The sequence below is a fragment of the Panthera uncia genome, chromosome F2 (assembly GCF_023721935.1).
Source record: "Panthera uncia isolate 11264 chromosome F2, Puncia_PCG_1.0, whole genome shotgun sequence".
Classification (NCBI taxonomy): domain Eukaryota; kingdom Metazoa; phylum Chordata; class Mammalia; order Carnivora; family Felidae; genus Panthera; species Panthera uncia.
In genome coordinates, this window is record NC_064812.1 from 3,340,911 (window position 1) to 3,359,288 (window position 18,378).

The 18,378-nt window shown below is 47.1% G+C and overlaps 1 protein-coding gene across 2 annotated transcripts in view; it reads left to right on the forward strand.

The window, feature by feature from the left end:
• The window catches only part of TRAPPC9 (trafficking protein particle complex subunit 9), a 566,939-nt gene that overhangs the window by 56,355 nt on the left and 492,206 nt on the right, over window positions 1-18,378 (forward strand). The gene's annotated exons all lie outside the window — the stretch shown is intronic.

Genomic DNA, 18,378 nt, shown 5'->3' on the forward strand with positions numbered 1-18,378 from the left:
GAGGGAGAGGGGGAGAGATAGGGAAGGAGGGAGAGGGGGAGAGAGAGAGGGAGGGAGGGAGAGGGGGAGAGAGAGAGGGAGAGAGGGAGAGAGAGGGAGGGAGGGAGAGAAGGAGAGAGAGGGAGGGAGAGAGGGAGAGAGAGAATACCAAGAGGGACCCACGCTCAGTGTGGAGCCCAATGTGGGGGTCAGTCCCATGACATTAGCCAAAATCAAGAGTTGGACACTCAGTCGACTGAGCCACCCAGGTGCCCCCCACATTCAGAGTTTTCTGCCCTTCACAATTTTTCTTGAGTAGAGAAACCACTCTGTCTCTCGCCAGCTTCGTGACCTTGGTCCAGCTCTGCCTGTTGCTTCACTCTGGTCACTTGTGGCACGACTGCCATTTGTAACCCGGGCTGGGTCGTTAGGTTTCTAAAACACAAAGTCTGGGAGAGTTCTTTGGACAGCTCATGGTACACAGTAGGCACTCAAGAAATACCACTCAGTCTGCATCTGGATATGATTTTAATAAAACGAAGTCATTAGAACATTTAGTTGTAGGTTGCTAATGCAAAGTCACAAAGTTGGTAGTCTAGAAAGATTGGAGACATTTAGCTCATTTAACTTGGATTTGTATGGACGGGGCCACCCAGTCCCAAAGTGCAGCAGCTTCTATAAGGACCTATGGCTGGGAGTGGGACACAGGTAACTAGTGGCAAAGCTCTTTGCTGAGCACAGGCCGTGCTGGGCGGGGGAGGGGTGGGGAGAAGGCAGGTTCTGCCCTCCTCGAGCTGACAGCCTCATGGCAAAGGTGGACCTCCGGTGGTGGGGTGACTGAAAAACAGGGGACAAGGGAGTGTGGCAAATCGATTTGAGCTAGTTTGGTGGTGGTGGAGGGTGTGGGGTCAGGGGCCATCTGGGGCAGGGAGGTTCAAGCTGGGGCGGGAAAGCTGGATAGGAGATAGCCAGGAGAGGAGGAGGGGGGACCGAGCATTCCAGGAGGATGGCTCAGCAGGAGTGAGTCTGAAATCTGAGACGGCATGTTCCCTGGAAGGAACCAGGCCAGATGGAGACAGGCTGGAGAGGGAGCTTGAGGGAGGGGGTCCCAGTCAGAACTGGAGGTCTTTCTGGCCAGGTGAAGGGTTTGCAGTGTATTCTCCCAACAGTGGGTTTGATTTATTTAAAAAAAAATTTTTTTTTAATGTTTATTTAGTTTTTGAGAGAGCCAGAGAGAGCAAGTGAGCAGGGGAGGGGCAGAAAGAGGGAGACACAGAACTGGAAGCAGGTTCCAGGCTCCGAGCTGTCAGCACAGAGCTCGACGCGGGGCTCGAACTCACAAGCTGTGAGATCATGACCTGAGCCGAAGTCGGACACTCAACCGACTGAGCCACCCAGGCACCCCTAAAATTTTTTTTAATGTTTATTTATTTAGTATTTATTTATTTTTGAGAGAGAGAGACAGTGAAAGCATGAGTGGAGGAGGGGAAGAGAGAGAGGGAGACACAGAATCCGAAGCAGGCTCCAGGCACCGAGCTGTCTGCACAGAGCTCGACGCGGGGCTCGATCCCATGAACGCGAGATCATGACCTGAGCCGAAGTCGGACGCTTGTCCGACTGAGCTTCCCACCCGCCCCTGACAGTGGGTTTTAAAGGAAAGGGCTTGGAGGCATGGGAATGACAGGATCCCCTTGTCTCAGGTGGGGAAGAGTGCTGTGGGCAGGCCTGGTGAGCAGTCCTGATGCTCCCAGCTGAGAGGCGGGACAGCCGACACGCGTGGGTGGTGAAAAGGGAGTGGTGAGGACTGCGTGAGGGTCGGCTGGACGCCACCCAGGCTGTGGCTGCGAGGTCTCGCTGTGCTCTGAGAGGGGGGCTGTGGAGGGTGTTTTGGAGCAGAGGTGACAGACCCGGCCGTGGGTGTGACGGGAAGCCTGTTAGATGTGTGGGCTGAGGCTCAGGCGAGGGGGAGGGGGAGGCTCAGGGGTGGGAGGGGGAGAGAGACTAGAATCAGTTTATGTTTTGATCAAGAAAAGGGAAGCGGCGTGGTTGTAGATCGGTTTAGCGTTGTGTTTTAAAGTAGGCTCCACACCCAGTGTCAGGCTTGAACTCATGACCTTGAGATCAAGAGTCTCATGCTCTACCGACTGAGTCCCACAGGCACCCCGCGCAGTGATTTCTTAGCTCAGGTGTAGACGGAGGCTGCTGGAACAAGTAAGAAGCAGCAGCTGTAGGCCTGACACGGAAGGGAGAGACAGGAACAGAGGAGAGCCAGTAAACCCAGTACAGACAAACCAGAAGAAGAAAAATCCCACCACTTTGTTTGGGGCCATTTGGTGTCAGGGAAACGGCACCCCAGAGACTCCGAGCTGTTGAGTGGCGGTCGCTCCTGGCCCGAGGGATTTTGTTCCTGAGGGACCACAGAAGGGAGACGCTCAGGAGGCAGGCCGGGGCCAGACCTTGTCGTGGGTCCGGAGTGAGTGTGGAGACACGGGCTCATCAGGGGGGTGGGGGCCCTCGTGGGAATTCACGCTGAGGAGTCGTGCAGGAGTGGAGGGCGGTCAGACAGCCTTGGGCTCAGTCCTGGCTTTGCCCCTGGTTCGCTGTGCAACCTTCCGCAGAATCGCTGTGTTTCCGTATCTTCCTTTGTGACGTGACGGGGGAGCAGGCCCTCGCTGTGGTTGGGGGGCCCGGTGTAGAGTTGCTGCGCCGTGTCCGGGAGCGTCATGGTGTCTGCCCTGCAGCCGCCCTGCTGCTGTCACCTCGGGGGGTGGAGGGGCAGAGTGGAGGGTGGGCCGCGCTTTCCAGCGGTCACCAGAAGACCTGAAGCCATGGGACCGCAGGCTGGGTGCCGGGGGCAGGGTCGGGGGAGGCCCCCGGAGGCCTTAACGCTCGCTCGCTGGGCCGTGTGGCCGGAGCCGCCTCGCGGATGAATGCCGGCGATTCTGGCTTGCCGGGACGCTGTCTTTGCAGGTGGCCGTAGGAGTACACATCTTTCGTAAAATAAAGTGTTGTTGCTGACGATGCGTGGGAAGTTGCTGCTGGTGGAACGGCCCTCTGCCCCTTGGCTTGGTCCTCAGGGACAGCACCAGAGGTCAGCAGAGACACGCGGGTTGGGGTGAGTGCCGAGAGGTGCTCTGGGGCGCGGCCCTTTCAGTTTTCCCCGACTCGACACTTTGCCACAGTTGACGCCTCTCCATGTGTGCTTGCCGGGGCAGGAAAATAATGAGCTCTGCTGGGACTTTAGAATAACAAGAAAAGAAAGGGTCCCGGGTTTTTCTGAAATGGAACAGGCTTTCGGTTCTTGATCACATGGGTGCCATTGTAGAACTGATGAGTTGTATTTATTCCTGGCGGTGGTTTTGGCCACTGTGGAAGGTTTGAAAGGAATGGAGGTAACGAGTCTCGTAGGTACTTTCTGCTTTAAGAAGCCCTGTGCAGGCATAGAAACAGATAAGAAACATGCTTGAATCTAGTGGTGCTGGGGAGGGTTTCTGCAGGATTCCTCGTGTTGGGGTCCAGGGACGTGTCATTTCTTACGTTGTTTGTGAAAGGGGTTTGCGATAATTGTCCCATAGCGAATGGTAGCACACACTTCATGTAATGACTGTAAACTTGTGTCTTGGATGCGTGGGCGTCATAGGCAAATGGTAGCAGTCAGGGAAGGGCTGCCAGTCCTGGCACCCCAGACCTGGGTTCCTGCCGTTGTTTTCCTTGCCGCGGGACCCTGGACTAACGTGTGACCTCCCATAGCCTGTTTGCGAGTCTGTAGACGGGAAGGATACTGTTCGCTTCTTCCCGGGTTTGTTGTAAGTGTACATTACGTTACTGTAATACACGGCGAGTGCTTTCAACATACCGCTCGGCGCATAGAAAGCGTTCTGTATATGTGTCTGCCCCATCGGTCGTGGATCGGAGCAATAAAGGCAGCTCATGTTTGTTGAGGCTCTTTCCTAGGTGTGAATTTGTTACTAGTTCTCATAACCCTGGGTACTTAAGTGCAGTTATTCCTATTTATTCAAGAGGAGCCTCAGGCTAGAGAAGGGTTATGTAACGTGTCCAGAGTCAGATCCCAAGCTCAGCGGTGAAGGGGCCTCTGGAAAGCATGCTTGCTGACACTTTCCTTCACACGACCTTCCCTAGCAGAGGCCAGGTGCCGTGTTGCCGTCTGCGAGCCCTAGAATATTTAGTGGGTGACAGGACAGACATGGTTGGGCTTACTGTACCGCTTGAGTGTAGAGTCTAGGGGGGAAGCAGGCAGGAAACACACAAAATAAATGGCTACTGACCGTGAGCGGTTCTACAGCGGAAAAGGACGTGCTTCATCATGCAGAGCTGGGCAATGTTCTCGCCAGGCTGCTCTGGTGGCGTTGATCCCAGCGACAGAAGTTCTGTTACCAGGCGGGGACAAGGGAGAGGGAGAGCATCCCCGTCATCAGGTAAACTGAAACTCCCTGAGTATACCTGAAACTAATTACGCAGCCAGCTTATTACGGGCCCTGAACTAGGCGTGAAGAGATGTTGACCGTGTCATCATAGCAACTTTGCGAAGTAGTTTACCGTAGCCAGTTGTAGGCAAGAGCAAGTTGAGGACACCAGTTGGCTGCGTGCCCGTGCCGGGATTGCCTCGTAAACACCACCACCGGTATTTAAATGTAGCTGGTTGTGACTCTGAAGTCTGAGGTCCGTGAACTGCATCGCGGAGCTTTCCCCGGACAACCCAGGTGGCTGAAATTAATTTCTTAATTAGTAGAAAATGGTGACAAGAAGAGAAAGTGGTAGTAAGAAATTGTTTGAGAAACTTGGAGAAAGCCCAGCAGCTTACCAGATTGGCGAGCCTACTGTGGGACCAGTGTGCAGTCATCCCAGCACTGATGCCTGCCATAGACCTGATGCTCAGGAATGATTCTGGGCCGCTTGAAGAACATTTTGGCTCATGATCCGCGACCGCTTTGTCTCTGGTTAGTTTTTTCCTCAGAGCCATTTGAATTTTGTGCAGGCTACTCCGTTCAGATAGAACAGCCTCTTTAAACGTCTGGCTGCAGTTCCTTAATGAAGCTGTTGCTAAGGAAACCCAGTAAAAGTGGGCAGATATGCACATGATAATTGTAACCTCAGAACTTTATGTCAAATTAAGCCCCAAATCAGAGGGATGGGGAGATTCAGGAGAGGCTTTTTAAGATAGAAGGGGAAAGTGTAGAGATACAGCCTAGGTGAGGCCGAGACGTGTCAGTCCTGGCCAGCAGGGCACCCGGCTTTCCGGATGGCGCGTGCGGGATTCACAGCTCTCCCAAGGAAAAGAAATGGTTGCGTGGGGAGGGAGGAAAGTCGAGTTCCTTCCTGGAGAAGGGAAAGGTGAGAGGGAACGGAGAAGTTTCTGATTGAACATGATACGGCACGGCGTTCTTGGATATGGCAGGGGGTTTTGTGGGCAGCAGGCATAGGAGGAAATGTCTTGGTGAGAAGTCAAGGCTGCGGAGAAGGGAGCAGAGCAGACGGGGGGTGGGGGGGCCCTGCCGCCAACTGGGCTCCAGGGGAGGAGCCGCCCTCCAGGCCACGGGGTCGGCTTCACTCGTTGGCGTGGGAGCCCAGTGAAGTGAGGACACAGGGCGAGGGCTGACACCGGGGGAGAGTCAGAGACAGAGACGGTGCCTCGCACGCGGTTGCATTTAACTCGGGGGCACTGAGAATGGCGCTCCGAGGTGAGAAGGCTGTGGCAGAGTTTGCCGCGTGGGGACGGGCCGGCAGCTGACACAGATCTTCGTGTCGTGGGCGCCGGGCTCTTGTAGCTGTCTCTTCCGCGTCAGCTGTCAGAATCTGTTGTCCGCTTTGAATCACGGTACACACGTCGTGGCCCGCGTGATGATTTACCTCCCCTGGTTTCATTTAACTGTGCACCCCTCACTTTCTCTTCGCCCTGCTTTTGTCTTTTTGTTGTTATTGTTGCTAAGTTGTGTTTAAAAAGTTGATTTAGTTTTTTTTGTTTTTTTTTTAGAATGGGGCAGAATGTAAGTAAATGCATAAACAGAATGGCTCTTCAAAATTCGAAGCTACTTGCCCTGGTAGTTGCTTAAAAATGGAGCTGCCATTAAAGTGCTAAATCTCTACTAAGAAAGTTTGGCAATGCCTGCGGAGTCCAGCGCAGGGACTGTCTTAGTCATCTCCGTGGTCGCTGGGCCATGCACGCTTGTCAGAGGGCAGGCCCCGCTAACGTCTGTTGGACGGCAGACGCGAGACAGCGGTGACGAATGCAGTGCTCGTGGGCGTTGGCACCCCTCCTCCAGTGGCAGTGACAGCAGTGACCACGTGCGGACGTGCATGGCATCATGCTGAGAGCTTTACGCGTGCTTCTGCCTTTAATCCTTAAAACCCTCCTGTGAGAAATTACTTTGTATTGTTAAGGTTTATTTATTTATTTTGAGAGAGAGAGAGAGAGAGAGAGAGAGAGAGAGAGAACATGCAAATGGGGAAGACGCAGAGACAGAGGAAGAGAGAATCTCAAGCAGGCTCCGTGCTGTCAACACAGAGCCCCACACAGGCTTCCATCTTGCGAACTGTGAGGTCGTGACCCGAGCCAAAATCAAGAGTCCGATGCCTAACTGACTAGCCACCCCAGATGCCCCTACTTTGTGTTTTTAATGTGTAATCCATTTTATTCTGAAAGATTTTAAACCTTTGGAAAAGTTATGAGAGTCGTACAATGAACGCTTACGTACTTCTCACCTAAAAGGATAGTATTGGTCTTTGTGTGTCTGGCTGGGTCCCTGAGCATAACGTGTTCAAGGTTCATCCATGTTGTAGCAGGAACCTGTGCTTCCTTCTTGTTTCAGGGCTGGATAGTCTCCCACAGTGTGGATAGGCCCCATTTTGCTTATTCATTCATCAGTCGATGGAAATTGGGTTGTTTCCATCTTTGGCTGTTATCAAGAATGCCGCTATGAACACTGATGTGCAAGTTTTCATGAGGACATGTGCCTTCAGTTCTGTTGGGTGTATATGCCAAGGAGGAGTTGCTGGGTCATCCAGCGACTCTGTGTTTAACCTTCTGAGGAATCACCAGACAGTTTTCCAAAGCAGCTGCCCCATTGTACGTGTCCACCGGCATTGTCTTCACATCCGTGCTGATGCTTGTTATTGTCCATTTTTTGGTTATAACCGTCCTGCTGGGTGTGTAGTGTTGTGTCATTGGTTTGCATTTCCCTGATGGCTAATGACGTTGAGCATCTTTTCGTGTACTGATGGACTGTTTGTATATGTGCGTAAATTCTTTGCCAGTTTTTGGGAAATCGGGTTTTGTTTTCTTTTTATTATTCACTTGTAAGAGCTCGTTCTATATCCTGGATACTAGTCTCTTATCAGATAGACACTTGGCACAAGTCTTCTCCCTTGCTGTGGATTGTCATTTCACTTTGCTGATGATGTCCTTTGCAGGATGGATGTTAATTTTAATGAAGTCAGTTTACCTGTTGCTTGTTTTGTCACTCATGCTCTTGGTGTTGCGTCTAGGAAAACGTAGCCTGATCCAATGTCACACAGATTTACTGTTTCCTTCTGGGAAGTTTATGGGTTTAGTTTTTACATTTAGGTCGGTGAGTCCATTTTGAGTTAATTTTGATGGTACACAGTTGGGCTCAGACTCCTTCTGTGGCAGGTAGACACCCAGTTGTCCCAGCGCCCTCTGTGGACTACACATCCTTCTCCCACTGATTGGTCTTGGCCCCTTGTGGAAAAATGACTGTAAGTGTGAGGTTTTTTCTGGATTTTAGATTCTATTCTACTGATTTATATGTCCATCTGTACCAGTGCCATACTGACTTGATCACAGTAGCTGTGTAGTAAGTTTTGAAGTTGGGAAGTGTGAGTCCTCTATCTTTGCTCTTCCTTTTCAAGATTGTTTCAGCTATTCTGGGTCCCTCGAACTTCTTTGTGAATTTTGGGGTCAGCGTGCCAGTTTCTCCAGCGAAGCCAGCTGGCATTTTGATAGGGATCGGGATGAATCTGTAGATCACTTCGGGGAGTTTTGACGTCTTTATATTGCCTTCCATCCCATGAACATGAGGTGTCTTCCATATGTTTAGGTCTTTAAAAATTTCTTTCAGTGGTATTTTGTTGTTTTCAGTGTACAGGTCTTATGCATTTTCGTTAAATTTATTTCATTATTTTATTCTTTTCAATGCTATTGTAAATGGAAAGGCTGAGCTTCCTGAGGGCATTTATCTGTGTATTCCTAGGATTTTATTCACAGTAAGTGCCAGATCTATATTTGTTAAATGAATGTATTCGCAATTGCCTCTTTCCCCCCATTTTATAAACGAGAAACCCAGACTCAGGTTAAGCTACCCGAGCACATAATGTGATGGCGAGAAATCAGACCCTTGGGTGGGGCACTGTGTGGGTCCTACTGGGAGCGTATTCAGGATGGATTCACCTTAATCCTTTGGGTGAATTTAGTCAGATGCTTTGAGTCAGATGCATAGAGTAGCTTAGGGCTATCTGTTCCAAAATAAATTTCTGGTAAGAGTGCTGTACTTGAAACCTGATTCGTATGTCTTTGAAGAGGGTCATGTTCGGAAGCTTGACTGATTAGCACTTGTGTTTATTAAACACCTCCAGGTGTAAATGATCGAACGGCACTTGTGAGAACGAGGGCTCTCTCCCCCATGGCCGTGTTGGTTGGCTGCAGTTGTAGGCACAGCCAATTTGATATTTTCTAATATGCTTGTCATGGCCTGCTGAGGTGAGCTTACTAAATATTTTGCCAGTCATCTGTTGAAACAGAGCCACGAGCGCTGACTACGGCTCAATGGGTAGAAGTCACATAAAGAACGAGATCTGGGTTCCTCCCACGAAAGCCTTTTTCTGAGAGCTGACCCTGGGTCCGTGTCAAAGAGGGTGACCGTGGAGTCCACTGTGTGATTGAGATTTACGTGGTACGTACTCCTGCGTGGGAGTCCAGGGTTCTACAGAATTTGAATTCTAGGCCAGAGGATTAGCAAGCGGGGAGCCCCAAGGTGGGAGGGAGGGTGGGCGCTTAGGGTCTGAGGCACACAGAGCCGGCCGGACAGGCGTGCGGGAGGCGCACGGGGGAGGTGACAGGAAGCCGACCGCCACAGGCTTTGTGGGCTGTGTGCAGCCTCCCGTGTACAGCCTGAGGACTTTAAGCCAGGGCCTACTGTGCTGTGAAGGATCATTCTTTGCGTGTCCATGCTTGGAAACCTGTGGAAGGCTGGGCAGGGGGTGACGGGGTGACTTAGAGGAGGTGGCTTTGAGGTTTGGCTGTCAAGTGGGGCTTCATCCTAGCTCAGCCACCTAGGAGCTGTGTGACCTGGACGGCTCACTTGAGGAAACAGAATTTCTCTAATCAGTTGGACTGCTAACGCCTTGACGCCCCGGGCCTGTCGTGAAGTGTCAGCGAGCTAACGCGCGTGCAGCGCGCGGCACGGTGCCCGTTTCAGGCTGCGTGTTGGCGAACGACTGTCAGGGGAGGTACGCTTGATAGGAAGTGGTCCCTGATCACAGGCTGTGAGGGAGCTGGGGGTGCGAGGACGATGCTGAGCTCTGGGCGGGGGGGTGGGGAGGTGTGTGTGCCAGTGGGGGCAGGCGGCCAGGGGCCCCAAGGAGGACAGCTGTGGGAGGAGGACCGTGGGGACGGCTCTGCGCCGGTGGAGGTTGAGGCGCCTTTGGAGCATCCCAGTCAGGTGGCACGAGTGAGCCGGATTGCGTGGCTGTGGCGCTCACCAAGGACGCCTGTCCCCGAGCTGAGCGTTTTCATAAAATCCTTCGTCCCCGAGGACCCCGCCATGTTGCTCGCTGAACGTGAAGACGTACTTTATAATATGAGTGAATTAGTATTATCATTTCTGTCATTGAAACTCCAGTCTTTTTTTTTTAAATATAACTTATTGTCAAATTGGTTTCCATGCAACACCCAGTGCTCATCCCAACAAGCGCCCTCCTCAATGCCCAGCCCCCGCTTCCCCTCTCCCTCCTCCCCATCCACCCTCTCAGTTTGTTCTCAGTATCCATGAGGCTCTTGTGGTTTGCCTCCCTCCCTCTCTGTAACTTTCTTTTTTCCCTTCCCCTCCCCCATGGTCTTCTGTTCAGTTTCTCAAGTTCCACAAATGAGTGGAAACCTATGGTATCTGTCTTTCTCTGACTGACTTATTTCTCTCAGCATAATACCTTCTAGGTCCATCCATATTGTTGCAGTGGCACAATCCCATCTCTTTTTATGGCCGAGTAATATTCCGTTGTGTATGTGCGTATATATGTCCGTATCTTCCTTACCCACCATCCACACGCTATGCTTATTCGTGAGTGTCTATCAGTGGACCCTTAGGTTGTGTCCATCTCTTGGCTACTATAAATAGTGCTACAATAAGTAGAGGGGTGCATCTATCTTTATTTTTTTACTTTTTATTTATTTTTTATTTTTTTGCTGCATCTATCTTTAAATTAATGTTTTTGTTTTCTTTGGATAAAAGCCAGGGGTGGAACTATTTGATCATATGGTATTTCTATTTTTAATTTTTTAAAAAATGTTTATTTTTGAGACAGAGAGCGCACGCGTGCATGAGCAGGGGAAGGGCAGAGAGGGGGGAAGGAGGATCTGAAGCCAGGCTCCATGCTGTCAGCACGGAGCCCGATGAGGGGCTCAAACTCACCAACCGCGAGATCATGACCTGAGCCAAAGTTGGACGCTTAACCGACTGAGCCACCCAGGCGCCCCTGTTTTAAGTCTTTGAGGAGTCTCCATGCTGTTTTCCACAGTGGCTGCACCCGTTTCCAATCCCACCAAGAGTGCACAAGGGTTTCTTTTTGTTGACAGTCTTGCCAACGGTTGTCATTTTTTGCCTTTTTGATTTTAGCCGTTCTGACAGGTGTGAGGTGATATTTCGTTGTGGGTCTGGTTTGCATTTCCCTGATACTGAGTGATGTTGAGCATTTTTTCATGTGTCTATGGCAGGCCTTAACTATCTATTTTTATTTTATTTTAGTTGCTTTAAAGTTCATTTATTTATTTTTGAGACAGAGAGCGAGTACGTGAGTGAGTGGCAGAGAGAGAGGGAGAGAGAGAGAGAATCCCCAGCAGGCTCCACACTGTCAGCACAGAGCCAGGTGTGGGGCTCAGTCTCATGAACTGTGAGATCATGACCTGAGCCAAAATCAAGAGTCGGATGCTTAACCGACTGAGCCACCTGGGCGCCCCCTTAATTATTTAAAAAAAAAATTTTTTTTTAATGTTTATTTATTTTTGAGACAGAGACAGAGCATGAATGGGGGAGGGTCAGAGAGAGAGGGAGACACAGAATCTGAAGTAGGCTCTAGGCTCTGAGCTGTCAGCACGGAGCCCGACACGGGGCTCGAACTCATGGACCGTGAGATCATGACCTGAGCTGATGTTGGACGCTTAACCGACTGAGCCACCCAGGCACCCCATCCCTTAATTATTTTTTAATTAAAAAATGTCCGTTAATAGTTAAAGAAAAATTCAGATATGTATGTTTAGAGGAAAACTAGTGTATTTTCTGTTTGGGCAATATCATGGTGTAGAAACTCTCAAAAGCCCTCTTTGCATGTGTTTTTTAAATATGCTGATTAAGAGATGAAACTTTTCGGGGCACCTGGGTGGCTCAGTCAGTTGAGCGTCCAACTTCGGCTCAGGTCAGGATCTCGCAGTTCGTGAGTTTGAGCCCCATATCGGGCTCACTGCTGTCAGCCTCTCAGCGCAGAGCCCGCTTCAGATCCTCTGTCCCCTTCTCTGTCCCTCCCCCACTTGCGCTCTGCCCCAATTAAATAAATATTAGAAGAAAAAAGGTAAAGTTTTCCCCCCATCTTTTCAAGATGCATAGCAAAAAAGTAAGGGGGAAATCCTTTGGGGCCAAAACAACTACAAAGCATGAATTTTGGAAGGTAAGTGAGTCTCAGAAGGCAGCAAATGCCACCTACCTCTGGGAACATGGTTTCAACCGCCCATGTAGGAGGGACAGGAGGTGAGCCTCAGGGCGGCCCCCATTGGGAATCAGGTGGCAGACCCATCTGTAAAGCCAAGACCTTCCCTGAGCTATGTTTAATGAAAGGGAGACCTAGAAGAAAAAAATCCCACTCCTCAAAGCAAGAAAATAAGGAAACTCTGAATCTTGTTCGAAGGGAAAAAACAACCCAACCTGAGGATTTAGTTTCAAGTTGTCCTGGCATGGGAGTGACCATAAACTCTTGGCAGAAATATATAAATCCTCCTGGAATGAGAAATTGTGTTTTGAATGACTCAATGAACAGTTAATACAAAAAGGTCCTCATATGGTTCTGAATCAGGATGTCGGAGCCCAAATATATCAACGTTGCCTTTCTCCCAAAGTTTCATTTAAATATGCAAAAAGATTTTTTAGAGGAAAAAGCTATCTTCATAATTATATTCATTGATATTGTAGTATGCTAGGAATTCAGAGGTGAATATGAAACAGTCTTCTCTTTTATGGAGCTTACATTTTATTTGAGGAGACAAATCTGTGTTTTATGAGCTTGGTGGAGGGAGGTGTTTATTACAGTCAGGAGATAATATTAAGAAAGTGATGATGGGTGGGTGACAGTTTGGTTGTTTATGGACTTATGTAGTTGGCTTTTAATTCCGGGCTCCATGACTTGTCATTGGAAGGAATAGATTTTATGGTGGATATACTTCAACTCAGGACTCTTCGGAATTAAAGAATGGATGCTGAGAAAGACATAGTCAGAGTTTGTCCAGTTACGCATAAGCTTGCTCGGTCACTAAACCCAAAGTTGGTAAAGGCAGGCAGTACTTCTTGAGGCCAGGTGACTTGGTTTTTAAGGTTATCTAAGAATGAAATCAAGGGAACTGAGATGAGCAAAGTCAAGTGCTCCAGCACTTTTGGGTAGCATCCTTACCAAGGGTTGATAGTCTATAAAGTTTCATCTCTCTTTAATGTTTGTCAAGGTGTTAGGCACATGGTGTGTGCACCTGCTCTAGGAGCCTTTTAGGTACCTGCCTAACAGTGCTGGGCACAGTTGCCCCAGTACCACCCCTCCCTCCATCCCTCTTCTTCTCGGGAACTGGGAACTCAGGACATTGATTTCTTGTTGGCTTGTCTGTTTCCTCCATGACCTTGTCAACCATCGAGGGACCAGGGCTTATGTAACTTTGTTTTGTTTTGTTTTTAATCCTTTCCCTTTGAATGATTAAAACCAAAAATAGATCCAGTTACTTTAGCAGATGCTTTTTAAAGAAAGGTCCTTGGTACAAACCTCGTAACCCTGCTTTGGGATGCAGGGAAGAAAGTTATGTTCTTTCCTTTCCAAACTGTTTTGACACGTATGTATGGAAATTTTGTGTAATTTTGAAGATATATTTTCTCTCTGTATAATTATGGCTAGAAATAAATGTGGATAGAAACAGAATGTGTTTTCCACACTTGAGAATGTACGGTCCCCGCGGTTTTCTGCCCTGCTATGTCACAGTCATCGCTGGTAGAGCCATCACTGGGTTGTCTCACAGCGACTGCCGCTGCCTTATTCGTCAGGTCCCCGCAGGTTCCCGTGTTTGAGAAGGCTGATGGCCGTTGAGGCATTTTCTGGAACATCTCTGGCTGGCTAATTTTGAGTTAACACCAGTGACATCAAAGGCGTTAATTAGTTAACAATGGTATTTCCCATTTCCTGCACACTCACTAGGAGTTTTAAGCCTGTGCTGACCACACACAGTATTTCATTTAGTCTTCCCAATGGTCATGAATGGATTTTATTACCTGCGTTAATAAGGAAAGCGCCAGAGTTAGTGATGTGCACGCACATCTGTAACTGGCACTTGGGTCTTTCTGATTCCTGTGCCTATCCCATCCTTCCAGACAGCCAGCTTCCTGTTCGTTAATAGCACAGCTTTGTTTCCAGTGGATAAAACGGGTGTGGACGTGCTTTCAAGTTGGGGAGGGAATAGTTAAGTTAGCATTGGAATTCCTCAGAGCCCGTCCTATGAGTAAAGCTACTTGTCTTGAGTAATCTTTCAGTTACTTTCCATTGGAACTTCATGCAAATGTCTGGGCCCTGTGGGCTCAGCTGTCATGGCCATGCAGCCTATTGAAAAACTAGAACAAGATGTGTTGATCAATACTCCCTAAAAGAGCAGCAGATCTGAAATGAATTTGGGAATTTGATTTCACATCAAAATTTGGTGAAGCTTGTGGCCTAAAATTTTGCCTGGGATTCTTTTATATTCCCCAGATTCTTGTGCTGTGGATGTCTCTGCTGACCTAACATGGCTTTTCACAGGTCCCATGGGCAATGAGGGGCTTTTCAGTCAAGTGTTTTCCGGGGGCTCTGAAGCAGTTGTGCCCAAGATTTTCTGGGGCTTGAAGTGATTGTAGTTCTATTTATAGTGTTTATCATTTGGTTTCTTATTATGTTCAAATGATATAAAGAATCAAAGAGTATATTACCGATGAGAGTATTCCAGTGTTTCATCTTTAAATGTTTTTTTAATGTTTATTTATTTTGAGGGAGAGAGAGTATGAGTGTGCAGGGGAGGGGCACAGAGAGAGGGAGAGAGAAACCCAGGCAGGCTCCATGCTGTTGCGTAGAGCCCCATGTGGGGCTCTATGCCGCAAACCATGAAGTCATGATCTGAGCTGAAATCTAGAGCCAGTGGCTCAACCAACTGAGCCACCCAGGTGCCCCTGGTCTTTCATCCTTAATAGTGTCCATGAAAGAATCAGTGGGAACTCTGAGGGATTAGAGGCCACGGCTTCTCATCTTGCCTTGGCTGTCATCCTTATTTTAGATGGTGGCCTCGTTGAGCATACTGGCTATGACTACTAATATTTTACATCTCCCAACATCTTTTACCGTATTTCAAACCAAAGGATACAGTTGATGGTCTGGGAGTTTACAGGTATGTGCTGAAAGCATTAAGTACTTCAGCCTCTCCTGTGTAGACCTCCTTAGTCTCCTGCCCATGATTGCACCTCACTGTGCTGGCATCTCTCTGCAGCTGGTACTGTATGCTAAGAGGGCAAAGACCTTGTCCTTTAAATCCACATCCCCATGGATCCTGTACCTAAGCATAAAGCTTCTACAAGAGAACATAGGGGAATATATCTGGGACTTTGGGGTAAGCAAAAGTCTCTTAGGCAAGGGCACAGAAAGCTTTAACCATAAAAGAAAAATAAATTGAGCTACTTTACAATTGATAAATTAATAAATTGAGCTCCTTCACAATTTCTGCTTATCAAAAGACTCCTTTTGGAAAATAAATGTGCATCAGACTGGGGAAATAGAACATTGAGAATATATAAAGAATTCCTATGACTCAGTAATAAGACACGTGATATAACTTTAAAAAATGACCAGAAAATTTGAACAAATGCTTTATGATAGAAGATATAGAGGCGGCCAGTAATTGTATGGAAGCATGTCTAACACCATTAGTTATCAGGTAAATGCAAACTGAAGCCCCCAGAATGACTGAAATGGAAAAGACTGATAACATCTAGTGTTGGTGAACATGTGGGGCAACTGTAATTCACTTAGGTTACCAGTGTGAATGTGAAATGATGCTTCCACTTTAGAGTATATACCTCAACGTAACAAAGGCCATATGTGACAAGTCCACAGCAAATATCCTCTAAGATCAGGAATAAGACCAGGATGTCCACTATTGTCACTTTTTTCCACATAGTACTAGTAGTCCTAGCCACAGCAGTCAGACAAGAAAAAGAAATAAAAGGCATCCAAATTGGTAAGAAAAAAAGAAAACTGTCACTACTTGCAGACGAGATGATACTATCTATAGAAAATCCTAAAGATGCCACCAAATATCTACTAGAATTAATAACTGAATTCAGGAAAGCTGTGGGACGTAAAGTCAATATAGAGAAATTTGTTGCATATCTATACACTAATAATGAAATAACAGAAAGGAAAATTAAGAAAACAACCTCATTTACAATTACATCAAAAGAACAAAATTCCTAGGAATAAACTTAACCAAGGAGTTGAAAGACCTGTACTCTGAAACCTATAAGAAATTGGTGAATGAAATTGAGATGACATAAATAAATGGAAAGATATACCATGCTCATGGATTGGAAGAATTAACATTGTTAAAACTCCATACTACCCAGAAAAATGTACAGATTCAAAGCAATTCCCATGAAAATATCAATAGTATTTTTCAGAGAACTAGAACAAAGAATCCTGAAATTTGTGTGGAACCGCAAAAGACCCCAAATAGCCAAAGCAGTCTTGAGAAAGAAGAACAAAGCTGGAGGCATCACACTTCCTGAATTCAAACTATCCTAGAAAGCTATAGTGATCAAAACAGTATGGTACTTGTACAGAAACAGACACATAGATCAGTGAACAGAGAGCCCAGAAATAAACTCAGGTTTATATGGTCAATTAATCTATGACAGAGGAGTCCAAACCATACGATAGGGAAAAGACAGTCTCTTCAATAAATCGTGTTGTGGAAAGTGGACAGCTAGCTACATGCGAAAGAGTGAAACTGAACCACATTCTTAAACACCGTATATAAAAGTAAATTCAAAATGGATTATAGTCCTAAATATAAGGCTTGAAACTCTGAAATGCCTAAAGGAAAACATAGGCAGTAATCTCTTGGACATCAGCCTTAGCAACACTTTTCTGGATCTGTCTCCCCAGGCAAGGGAAGGCAAACAGAAATAAGCTGTTGGGACCACACCAAACTCAAAGGGTTTTGCACTTGCAAAGGAAACCATGAAACAAAAAGGCAACCCAGTGAATGGGAGGAGATATTTGCAAATGATATATCTGATAAAGGGTTAATATCCAAAACAGAAAGAATTCATATAACTCAAAACCAAACAATCTGATTAAAGACCTAAATGGACATTTTCCCCAAAGAAGACATCCAGATGGCTAACAGACACATGAAAAGGTGCTCAGCATCACTCATCATCAGGGAAGTCCAAATCAAAACCATGATGAAATGCCACCTCACACCTGTCAGAACGGCTGTTATCAAAAAGACAAAAAAAAAAAAAAAAAAAAAAAAGCGTTGGTGAACACGTGGAGAAAAGGGAGCCCTCGTGCACCGTTGGTGGGAATGCAAACTGGTGCAGCCACTTCGGAGAACAGAATGGAGGGTCCTCAAAAGTGTAAAAATAGAAGGACCATATGATCCAGTAATTCTGCTTCTGGCCGTTTACCTGAGGAAAATGAAAATACTGATTTGGAAGGATACATGCACCCCTGTGTTTCTTGCAGCATTATTTATAGTGGCCAAGGTGTGGACGCAGTCCAAGTGTCCGTCTGTAGACCCACATGCACCACACTGCAGTGTTACTCAGCTATGAAAAGGAATGAAATCTTGCCATTCACAATAATGTGGATGGACCTAGAGGACATTATGCTAAGTGAAATAAGTCAGACAAAGACAAATAACATATGATCTCCCCTTACATGTGGAATCTAAAAAAAACCCCCCCAAAAATGAACAGACGATAACAGTGAAAAGACAAACAGACTCATATATACAGAGAATAAACTCGTGGTTGCCAGAGGGGTGGCTGGATGGGGGAAATGGGTGAAGGGGATGAAGAAGCACCAAGTTCCAGCTGTGAAATAAGTGAGGCACGGGGATGAATAGTACCACGGAGGGAATATGGTCAGGTCATACTGCAAACCCTCTGTGGTGATAGATGGTAGCTACACTGATTATATTGAGCATTTGACCAGGTCTGTAATTGTCAAGCCTTTATTTGTGCACCTGAAACTAATTTGATATTTTAGGTCAACTATAGTTCAATTCAAAATTTTAAAAAATCTCATATAAAAAATGATGCCTCTCTGAAAAGAAATCCTGCACGCATTGGCAGTCCTTCTGTGTTTCTCCCCTGCTTCACCCCAAACCTGGGAAATCACCGTTCTATTTTCTGTATTTGCCTGTTTGGGACATTTCACAAAGAAGGAATCAATCACACAATATAATCTCTGTCTTTCACATAGCATAGTGTTTTCAGGGTCTATCAAAGTTGGGGCGTGTATCAGTATTTCGTTTTCTTTCTAGTGCCAAACGATTTTGATTATTTGGATATACCACGTGTCGTCTGTCCATTCTTCAGTTGATGGACATTCACGTTGTTTTACTTTTTGGCTATTATGAATAATGCAGCTGTGAACATTCATGTGCAAGTTTTTGTGTGAATATATATTTTAATTTCTATTTGCTACATGTCTGGGGTGGAATTGCTGAGTCATATGATGACTCTCGAGGAACCACCAAAACTGTTTTCCAAAATTGCTGCACAATTTTACATTCCCACCAGCAGTGTATGAGGGTTCCAGTTTTTCCACACTTATTATTACGTGTTTATTATGTTAGCCTTATTAGTGGGTATGAATGGTGTA